The 11,448-nt window shown below is 43.9% G+C and overlaps 1 long non-coding RNA gene across 1 annotated transcript; it reads right to left on the bottom strand.

Moving 5' to 3' along the window:
• Positions 1-5,317: 5,317 nt before the first annotated feature.
• Positions 5,318-11,205, bottom strand: LOC108299020. The gene is made up of 2 exons (XR_001822783.1): positions 11,005-11,205; positions 5,318-6,677 (listed from the first exon to the last, which is right to left on the bottom strand). It is a non-coding gene; the product is annotated as an uncharacterized LOC108299020 (long non-coding RNA).
• Positions 11,206-11,448: the final 243 nt, after the last annotated feature.

Raw genomic sequence — 11,448 nt, 5'->3', positions numbered from 1 at the left:
TCTTATCACAGTTCCTACCAAGGTGAGCATGAGTGAAGCTTGGCAGGATAGGAAATATGTGCTGGCCTGCACTGGTTTCTGGGATGTGATGAAGAATAGCGAAGTCCCTTGCCCATCAAGGGCTCAGAGAGTGGTAGGGGTGACATCTATATGTAATGAACCAGAATATATGGTAAATATTACAATAAATTTGTATACAAAGGGTTATGCCAACCTCTTGAGATACCAAGTACCTTTCTGATTTCTAGTACTCTTCCTCTTTCCAAAGAAGAAAAGACTGCATGTTAGACCTTTCCAATTAAAGGGAAACTCATCCAACTCACACTCTTCCCAGCCACATTCATACTTGAGTGCTTTTCATTTGAAATTGTAGAATCAAAGAGCTCTTATTTTTTCAAAGGAGTTTTAGCCATCTGCTAGTAAGTAGAAAAGACCGAGAAAAAGGAAGAGTTTCAGTGGGTCTCCCGGACATCATTAAAACCCTACTGTTGGTGGTCAGTCAACATTCAATCTACCCCCTTCTTTGCTGACAGAGTTCCAAAGTTGCTTTGGAACCTGTTCCCCCCTCATGTGACTCAAGGGAGTCACCAACCACAGCCTATCTCCAGCAGACAATCCTGACCCATCTGAGACAGCCATGATGGTCCTGCTCTTGCCAATGGTTTCTTTAGGACTGACACTGCAATCTATTGTGACCAGACAGTTCTCGCAGAAGGTCTCCCAGGAAAGGTTTCCTCACTCCTAAAAGAGACACACACGAAGACAGTTTCTTCTTCCTCTGGATGTGGCTGTGTTTGTTGTGATACACAAAGAGGTGGTAGCCACCTTCAACCATGGGGAGAGCCAGCCCGAGGACAAGGATGATATGTGAAGGTTGGCAGAATAGAGCCTGGATCCTGGATTACGTTTTTTTTAACCAATGAATTTAGCAATCTTGGACATTTTCTTTTGTGTAATACTAAATTTCCTTAGACTTTAAGCCACTTTCAGTTGGTTTTGTTTCTGTTTCTTGCAGCCAAAAGCAGTTGACTGTGACACATGCTGGAAGCGTCTCTGAAGATGGTTCTATTTCAGTAACGTGAGAGCCTGGCGAGGTTGGATGGGAGGCATGGTTGTTTCCTCCTCTTCCCACTCAAGATTACTCCCCTGATTTTTGAAAGTGGTTGTAGGTTTATTCTTATAGCTACTGACCCATGCCAAATATTGTCATCTAGGCTTTGGCAGTGAAAACCTGGAAGAAAGAACCAACTTTCTTGAGCACTTTCTTCTGAGCCTATTTCTCCGTAAGTCCAACCGTTTACTTTCCATCTACCTGGAACTGCTAGGCACAAAAGAGTCACGGCTATACCTACTGTGCTCCTACTGTCACCTCCTGGGTCAGGGATCTCTCTGCTCTCTCTCATCTCTGCTACAATATGGTAATAAGATCATAGGAGCACCCTTCCCCAGACAGAGTCCACCAGCAACCAGACCACTCAGGAAAAGAGGAGAGGAAATATGTGCATATGCCTAAAAATCACATGAAGAACAGGGGAGGTATGGGGGCACGTGGAGAGAGACCCAACAGGGTGAAAATGAATGGAACTGACAGTCAGAAAGGTTATAAGCCAAAGGCCAGAGTGTGTGGGTTACATTTCTACACTTTCATTCATGCACACAGGAGACACAGGTGGTCGTAATAATTAAACTGTATTAGGAAAAATGGTCAATCTTTTCCTAATTTTAAATACTAAAGGATAAGCCAAATAAGAAGAGAAAAGCTTTTAATGGGGCCAGGTGCGGCGGCTCATGCCTGTATTTTCGGCACTTTGGGAGGCTGAGGTGGGATCCTGTATTTTTGGCACTTTGGGAGGTTATGGTGGGTTTTGCCATGTTTCCCAGGCTGGTCTCGAACTCCTGGTCAGGAGTTCTCCTGTTGTGAGACCAGCCGGGCAACATGGCAAAACCTCGTCACTACTAAAAATACAAAAATAAGCTGGGGTGGTGGCGTATGTCTGTAATCCCATCTACTTGGGAGGCTGAGGCAGGAGAATTGCTTGAACCTGGGAGGCGGAGGCTGCAGTGAGCTGAGTTCATACCACTACACTCCAGCCTGGCCAAGACTGTGTCTCAAAAAAAAAAAAAAAGAAAAACTTTTATAGGGTTGCATGAAATACAAATTATAATAATTCATGTAAAGGGTGTCATTTGTGCCTAATTACAGTGCCACACTGTAATAACTAGGCATAGGTTACATATGACATCCATTTTTTTGCTATCCTATGTCCCAGCCTTCCTAGGGTCACTCTGGATGACTGTCACCAGCTAATGTAGTACATGCTATTGACTCGCAACTTTACGGAGTTGAAGAGGCCACTGCCTGTAATCTACCTACAGGTTTCCTGGCATTTCTAGTGTTTCTTCATAATCCACTGTGAAATTTGTTTCAGTGTTCAAGCCACATTGCCTTTACAGGTATGAAATTTCAACAATTTAATTTTTGTTATGCCTAATAGCCTTTCCTACTGCTTCAGAGGATGCCACTCTTTATCTGGCAATCGTTTAAACAGCATTTCCTAAACACCAGGCATTTTTTTCCCCAAGTGCTTTGCAAATACAAATTCATGTCATCTTTATAACAGCCTTGTGAAATCGCGTGGCAGACACTATTGCCCATCCATGTGCCCTCGGTCCACTTCCCAGTTACACCTGTGGTCACAGTGGACCGTTTCACGTGAACCGACAGTGAGGACCACGTGTGCAGAGGTAAACATCCAGCTTCCTGTCCTCTACAATACTGCAAAGTTCCTCAACATGATGGCGTCCCCAGTGCCCTCGGGAATGACTGTTCCTTTACACCCCCTTCAAGGGCTACTCTCTCTGCACTGTCTCACCTGCCCTTATTCCTTCACGTGTACTTCCTGAGATCACCTTTCAAAAAATCAACTCTATCTAAGTCCTTTTATCTGGGTCTACTTTGGGATGAGCCCAAACTACAATCCTACGTTCTATTATTATCCTTATTTTATAGGTGAATAAACTGAGGCCCAGAGTGGTTTAATAATTCGCTCAAGGTTATCCAGCTCATGGAGTAAGGATCTGAATTCAGGCTTCAGAGTCCATGTTCTTCACCACTACCCTATGCTGGCCTCTAAATATCACACTCTATAATTTGGTAACACGTCCATCTTCCACCTACACTGATCATTCTCAATAACATGAATGGGGAAAGGAATCTGGCAAACTATGGGCCTCAGCCAAACCCGGCACATGGCCTGTCTTGGTAAATGAAGTTGTGTTAGACTGCAGCCACATCCACTTGTTTCCACATAGTCTGTGGCTGCTTTTGCACTTCAGTGGTAGAATTGAGTATTTGTGATAGAGACCATGTGACCTGCAAAGCCTAAAATGTTTGCTATCTGGCCCTTATTTACAAAAGGTTTGCCAACTCATACTATTTCTCAGTGAGGCATAATCTTTTCAAGCTGAAATACATTTAAAAGATGTCAGCGAGCTTCCCAGAATATGGCTTGACTTTGGGTTGGGTAGTTTTGGGGATTCCGAATATCTGGTCAACAGGCACATTTCTCTCTATGCTATTCTAGCTGAGCCCAGGGATTGGTCAAACACCCAAATGCTGAGCCTGTGGGTCTGTGACTATTCCTCCTTTTCACAACCTGCTTGTATTTCTAAGAGCTATAAGGTCTCCCTTTCCCACTAACAAATAGGCAACACCAGTCATACTTTAAAAAGTGGGTTAGGCCCACTTCCCAAAGGAAGCTTCTGCCAGAGATGTAATCATATGGAAGAGGAAATTGACTAATTCCATGAAGGCAAGAGAGATCTCATCTTATTTTAGATGACTCAATGGGAACGTTTTGATTTGTTTGGTAAAGTTGTTAGGTTACATGTTTAGGAGTTTCTGTGTCTACGGCCTCTTCTGCTGGGGCTACACCACAGCTTTGGCTTTCCACGTTTACACACAGGTATCCAAAGCACCTTTGCCGCCATTCACATAAAGCACCCATTGGCTGTCCCAGGCAATCAAAAAGATATTATTATGCACCATTTATAGCAGTTTGTCAATTTGGGTTTTTTTTTTTCTTTTTTTGCAAGAAACCATAGTGACACTAATCATTGAGGGTGTTGATATCTTTTAAGACACACTTTAATAACATTCTGGAATATGCCATTTTATAAAGCAGGGAAAGGCGCCATTTGGAAATGAATGGGAGTGTATCCAGGAGGCAGGAAGGCCCTGTAAGGTCAACTTTTCCTTTTCAGCTATGATCCTGGCACTGTTTATATATCCTAGACTTACAGACAAGGTCTTCAGATAGTGTAATGATTACTTGTTAATCAAAACTCCCATACCTCCAGAAGGTTTTTGCGGGTCAATTAGGTTGGGGTAAAAATATACATAACCCTTTGCAATACCTGAGAACAAAATTCATCCAAATATGCTCCTGTCTTGCCCCAGCTCAACTACAATTTCATAGAGGTCATTTAGGAAATGCATTGCCTTCCAACTGTCTCCCAAATACCTGCAATTGTATATCTCAACTTTCAACTACAATTGAATCACCAGTTCAAACAAATCATTCATGGTGAGATCTCTCTTTAGTGGACTGTGTCTAAGACAGAATGTGTTATGCTAAAACTCAAAACTTAGTTACCAGTTGATAAAATATTTGGGTTTATAACATTTTGTCATCTATAGCTTGAGTTTGCTGGGAATTGGTTGGAAGCAATTATTCCTAAAGAATATACTTTTGGTCAATCAAAGGACCCGGATGTCTCTCCTTTGGGGAAGTTTTGGTGGTAACCATGACTAAGACTAATGCCAATCATTGAGTGACAGGTTGTGGGAATCATTAGCTGCCACCCTTCCCCGTGGGAGTGTGTTCCTTCAGGAGCTGCCTGGAAAGTGCAAATGATATGCTAGTCACAAAGTTTGGGATTGTTTTGGACCTGCAGGAGAACTGGTCACACGGGTGAGTCCCTTCTAGGGACAGTAATTCTCAGTGTAGGGGTGGAAGAGAAAAGGGAAGGAGCACGGGGCTTTTTCAAACAAAACAAGGCACCTTCCTCCTCCGCATCCCCCCCTAGATTCCAATACAAAGGCCTGGGGCTTATGTGACTGCAAGCCTACTGCTCTTCACGGGGCCCTCCTCAGTCTTAAACATGCTACAAAGACCTGGGCATAGCTGCTCTTCCTGGGGGAGGCTGGTAGTCCGTGGCTGGGGCCTGTTAATCATCTGCAAGAACTGAACTCCCTCAGGTATCCAAGGTACTAACTGGGGCCCACGTATCAAAAAGACAGGATTTGCACACCAGCTTTCCTCCCTCCATTTGTATTCAGACCCCACAGAGGTTTCCCCAGTGACCCTCTTTTTATTATATTTTCTCAACTTTGCTTTCTGCCCTAGTTCTTCCAGCTCTTCCCCTTGTTACATTATTCATGGCTTTTATTTCTCACTTAGTAATTTACTTTAATTTTTATTCATGTTTTTATGCTCACTTAACCCAGGTCCTTATCTTACAAAATGACTACTCCGGAGTGACCAGAGAAGGAAGAAGTAGCAAGCTATTAGTCCTTTTTAAAACAAGAGAATTCCAAAATTCTTGCATTTTTAAAAATTTTCAATAGCTGCAACTGAGTTTACCATTTGACTGTGGTTCTCAACCTGGGCTGGACACTGAAACCATCTGGGCAGCTTTGAAAAAATCCTGATGCCTGGGTCTCCCCTCCAGAGATTGTTTTAATAGGACTGAGGTAAGACTTGGGCCCAGGAATTTTAAAAGCTGCCCAGGTGATTCTAATGTGCAGCCAGGGTGGTGTGTCCTTACCACAGGCAAGCTGCAGAGCGAGGCTGCCTCAGAAACTCGGATCCCCAAAACTCCTCTTGCAGCACAATGATCGTCCTTGCAGATTTCCTCATAAGTGAGAGACGCTGGGCTCACATCCTTGCCCCACCACTGTGTAACCATGGGCCAGCCCCTTTATCCTTCTGAGCCTCAGTTTCTTCATCAATAAGAGCAACAAACTCAACCCTGATGAGGTTGCAAGGTGGCCCCACCCACGATGCTGCAGCTTAGAACCCCTGGTCTGCAGTGCATAGGGTCAGGATGAGCTCAGAAGAAATGGAAGAAAACGGAACCAATTAATGTGCTTGTGGCCACGCAGAGACCCTGTTTCCATCACAGATATGACCCTGATGTCGGCACTGAAGAGAAGATGCCTTTTAGGACCCCAGACTGACTCTTTCCAGCTTCCAACTGTCAGAACCTCTGTGACCCACCACTATGGGCACCAGGTAAGTGTTCAGAAAGCCTTCCTTGACCACCAACATGTACATCAGCCAAACTCTCAACTCCATCACACAGGCCTTGAGATAGTCCAACTGAATTCTTTCCTCCCGTGGTCACAACATGCAGCAGAGAATTAGAGAGAAACCAGCATGTTCCAGGGAAACCAGCTAGGGAGGAAAGGGACAGAGGCTTACCTTCCTTCCCTGCTTAGGGGCCTTCGAGTCAGTGCCCTTCCACCATGAAGCAGAGGATCAATGAATATGGACAAGGCGCTAATGCAGATTTCTTATAAAGACCTTCGTTTGAGAAAGCAGAGCCAGGTCTTCTTACCAGACCCCAGCGATCTCTCCTCTTGCAGTAAGATGATGCCTTGCTTTACACAGAGGCTTCGCCGAGAAGCAGGTGTGTTTAATATAAAAGAAGGGAGGAGGAGGGAGAGACATTGTAATGCATGAATTTACCATCCTGTGATGTTCAAAGCTCGCTTTCTCTCAGGGCATTTGTTCTTGCTTTTCTTCTCCTGGGATACTCATAGTTCCTTCCTTCTGTGCTCAAGTATCATCTCCTTACCAGCCCCCTATCCCTCCTTATCCCCTTGCTCTGCTATTTTTCTCTATCACAATGACCACTACCACTACTTACCATGATATTATTTATTTATCTGTTACCTGCTTACTAGACCCTGAGCTCCATGAGGAATAGATTCTGCCCATCTTATTTATAGCTCTGCTACAGTGCCTGGCAAAAAATATAAGCAAAGAGCATGAATGAATGACTGAATGAACATGTGCATGAGACCTTGGGAGGTAGAGTGTCTGCTTTTGTGGGTCCCAGACATGCTCCTATGCCACTGACTGTACCCTTGCTCCCCGGCTGGGCTGTATTCTTCTTCATAGGACTTACCATCTGCTGGCTGACTTTGTTATTTGTTTACTTCCTACCTTCCCCACTGGAATATAAACCCCACTAAGGAATGGACTTTTGTTTTCATCTTTGCTAATCTTTGCTTTATCCCCAAAGTCAGGATGGCACCTGGCAATGCAGTAGGAATTTAATAAATGTCTGTTGGCAAAGAAATAATTACCTCACTCAGGAGAAGGTGAAGCCAATAATCTCTAGCAAAGTGGTGTTTTTCAAGTGCCTCCTTTGTCATCAGCCTCTGTTTTTTACTGTTTTTCTCCTCCTGAGATCGCTGCCTCCATCCATAGTTTCCAGGGGCTGTTAGCCTCTCTCTTTCCACCCAACCACGTGTAACCGGTGCCCATGTCAGTCTTTGACAGTGCGTCTGTGTTCCCTCTCTATTTTGCTCTTGCTGTTACCTTTGGATGCTTTTCTTTCCCCATCCACTAAAAGCCTCCCATCCCTCCCAGCCAGCTCTTTCCTGGAGCCTATTCCTGACCCACAGCCAGAAGTGCACTTCTCTGAATCTCTACAGGACTTGGTACCTCTCAAGTGGTACTTAAGACACATTAGAAGACATGATCAGATCTTTGGAGATTATGTCAGTGACACTGTAACCCAGGACTGTAACCCTGAGACAAGAAGGGGCAGGCTCAGTGGCAGGGAGTTAGCTGGCAGCTTACTCTCATGCTCACACAAGAACATTTAGGCATCACCAACATCTTTCCCCCTACATAGCTGAGGCTACTTCAGGTTCTGGGCCGCACTGTCTCTTCTATACTGAAACTTTGGAAAATCCCAATGGCTTGTGCAGGGATAGAAGCCGAAGATCCCAGAACTTCCCCAGACTGTAGCTCCCACTTCTCCCTCCAGCCCCTAACCTCTACCCCAGGCTCTCAATCCCTGGAGGAAGTTCTCAGGACCAGAGGACTTTGTTTCTCTCTTTCAGACTCCTCCAATCATCTGCCCCTCCTCCAGAAGCCCACATTCTGGCAATCTCTCACAGCCCGCAGACAACTCTATGAGCAAATTTCCTCCCTCCTCTGCTCATCAAATTAGTATTACATTTAATCACTTCATTACCTGGTAGCCAACAGCTTACATTGGTCTGTAAGATAAGCTGCAGATGTCTACAGATTCAGAAGCCTAAGGCTGAAGACTGTGGAATTAGGGGTCTCTAATATGAGTTATTTCAACAACTCTCTGATGCTTTTTCTCCCCTGCCTCTCCACTGAAATTTTTGCAGGAAGTGTGATACAGTCAAGAATGTGGGTGGAAACAGAAAATCAAACACCGCGTGTTCTCACTCATAGGTGGATGCTGAACAATGAGAACGCAGGGACACAGGGAGGGGAGCATCACACACTGGGGTCTGTTGAGGGGGGCCAAAGGAGGGACAGCGGGGAGGTGGAGGTCGGAGAGGGATAACATGGGGAGAAATGCCAGATGTAGGTGACGGGGGGATGGAGGCAGCAAACCACATTGCCATGCGTGTACCTATGCAACAATCCTGCATGATCTGCACATGTACCCCAAAACCTAAAGTACGATAAAAAGAAAAAAAAATGTGGGTGGACATTTCTTTCTTCTCAAGAAAAGTGTTATTGGGAGTGGGAACCAGTGATGAGTGACAAGATTTTGATAGATGAAATGTTTTCAGACTTAAAGATTATTCAGGGCAAGCAGACTTCCTTTATGCTTCTTCAGAGGCAAATTTATTGTCTCTATATTGTTATTTCTACTTTTGATGCCCTAGTCCATTTTTATCCTTGTATGTGGTCTCTTGCCCAATCACAGGTTGCATTCTCAGGGGGCATATTTTTCAGAGAAACAACAGTAATAAGGTTTGTGTGCTGTCCTGTAATATCCCATTTTGCTAATATAGTCAAATTCAATATTATTCATTTATTCGCTAATTCATTTACTCATTCATTCATTCACTTACTAAACATGCATTGAGCCAATGCAGTGGCTCATGTCTATAATCCATGTACTTTTGGAGGCTGAGGTGGGAGGATCCCTTGAGGTCTGGAGTTCAAGACTAGCCTGGCCACATAGCGAGATCCTTTCTCTAAAAAGTAATAATAATAATAAGCCAGGTGTGGCAGTGCATTGCTGTAGTCCCAGCTACTTGGGAGGCTGAGGCAAGAGGATTTCTCAAGCCCAGGAGGTCAAGGCTGCAGTGAGCTATGATTGTGCCATTTCACTCCAGCCAGGGCAACAGAGTGAGACCTTGTCTCTAAATATGTGTGTGTGTGTGTGTGTGTGTGTGTGTGTGTGTGTGTGTGTATGAATATACCACCCATTCAAGCAAGTCAGGGAGTTGTGTTAAAAACAAGAAGGCTTCTCATGGGCCTGGAGACCAGAAGGCAATTGCAGTATGTACACATACATAACACATACATAACACACATGTGCACTGAGCAACAACTGTATGTCAAGCACCATGCTGGACAGTGGGATCCAGTGGTGAACAAGAGGGACACAGGTCCTGCTGTCATGGATCTTACAAGGAGGTGAAGGGAGACAGCTAATAATGACCTGCAATAAACATACAATTATAGACTAGAATAGATGCCCTAACTTGAGGAAGTCTACTTTATGTAAGACAGTCAGGGAAAACATCTTGATTTTTGAGCTAAGGAAAAAAAAAAAAAAGATCTGGGTTTGAGGAACCTTCCAGGGAGAAAGTACAGAAGATACAAAGGCTCCAAGGCAAAAGATGGCTCATGTGTTGGAAGGACAGAAAGAGGCCAGTGTGACAGAAGCCTGGTGAGCTAGCTGTCCTGGGAAGAGAAAAGGCTCTGCAATTGCCTCCTGGTCTCCAGGCCTATGAGGAGCCTTCCTATTTTCAACACAACTCCCTGACTTGCTTAAATGGGTGGTAGAATCACTAATTCCAGAATGCCTGGACTTCAGATATTCCAAGCACTGACATGAGCGTCTCCTGGAAAAAAAAAAAAAAACAAATTTTGCTCAGAGAGACTAACTCTTTGCCTCATGAAACCCCCTAACAGCCAAAGTAACATTTTTCTCAACATGGGAGACTTGAGTTTCTTGCTGGTACATTACTGGAGTCCACAAAGTACAAAGTAGAATCTGAATTGATAACAAACACAGCTGCTGTCCTTGGATCATGCAGACTCTAAATGTGGTCTTGGAGGAGTCATGAGCGTGTTCTCAAAAGTGATCTTGCTCTTCACATAATCACCAGTACAAGAGTGATGCCACATGCTGTACTCAGAGATAACCTTATTTTTCTTTCTTCTGTTCTCTTGAATCTTTTATCATGCAACAAAAGCAACATAAAATTTGGCTTACCACTACTGTCTTGTATTTCAGATCAGTAAGAGATAATTCATGTAAACAACGTGCATAGTCCCTGGCAAATGCTCAGTTAACATTTACTGTAGTCATTATCAGACAAAAAGGACAAATCACAACTTAACTGAAGATTTTAGGTGCTCCGAGGACAAAGCCCTCTTATGTTTTACCCAAGTGAAATCTCCAATCATTTTTCTTTGAGACGGAAACTACAACCTTCAAATTGTGTGTAAACACATTTCCTTTTGAAGCTCAAAATAATCCTGTATTTTCAAAACAAAGCAATTAGGCCTCTATCATGACATGTGGCTTTGTTTACTTGTGTGGTTTCCTTTCATTCTTACAGTCAAATGCTATCATCATCATAGTTGACTCAACTATTTTTTTCAGCTTAATTGGGTTTTAAAAACCTAATCTGTTCCCTTCCAGATCTTTCTCAACAAAAGTCTCGACCTCATTCACAGTGGAAAATTTGCAGGCTTAACACACCTTTTGTTTGGTGAAAGGAAAAACAAAAATACCATGCCCACCTCCAAGGTCTGGCTCAGAGGGAAACTGCTGTGCCCTGCTTCCTCTCTGACCTCTCATGAGTAACGGGATGTGGCACGAGTCCGCATTAGCTTGCTGTGTGCTAAGATGCATCAGATGTCAGGCACTTGGGAGCCTTTGACTAGAGGGTGCAGTTAGGATGTGAGGATAAGCAATGTAATGAACCCATGAATCTTCAATCATGCAATAAGCTGTTATATCACAAAGAACTATGACATAGGAGCTCTAACATACCATGAGGTGTTTAGCAAGATTGAGACTCTCGTCATGCTATGTTCATGTCGTGTTTGGAACAGGAGAGGAAGGGCAGGGTAAGTGTCCCTTTATGAAGGCCAAAATTGTATGGGGCTTTCATCACATCAGATGGTGATTATTTGTGTATGC

Source organism: Cebus imitator, unplaced genomic scaffold (assembly GCF_001604975.1).
Source record: "Cebus imitator isolate Cc_AM_T3 unplaced genomic scaffold, Cebus_imitator-1.0 Scaffold21, whole genome shotgun sequence".
Taxonomy (NCBI): Eukaryota; Metazoa; Chordata; class Mammalia; order Primates; family Cebidae; genus Cebus; species Cebus imitator.
The sequence above is the reverse complement of the archived record's forward strand: the minus strand, read 5'-3'. Positions and strand labels throughout refer to the sequence as shown.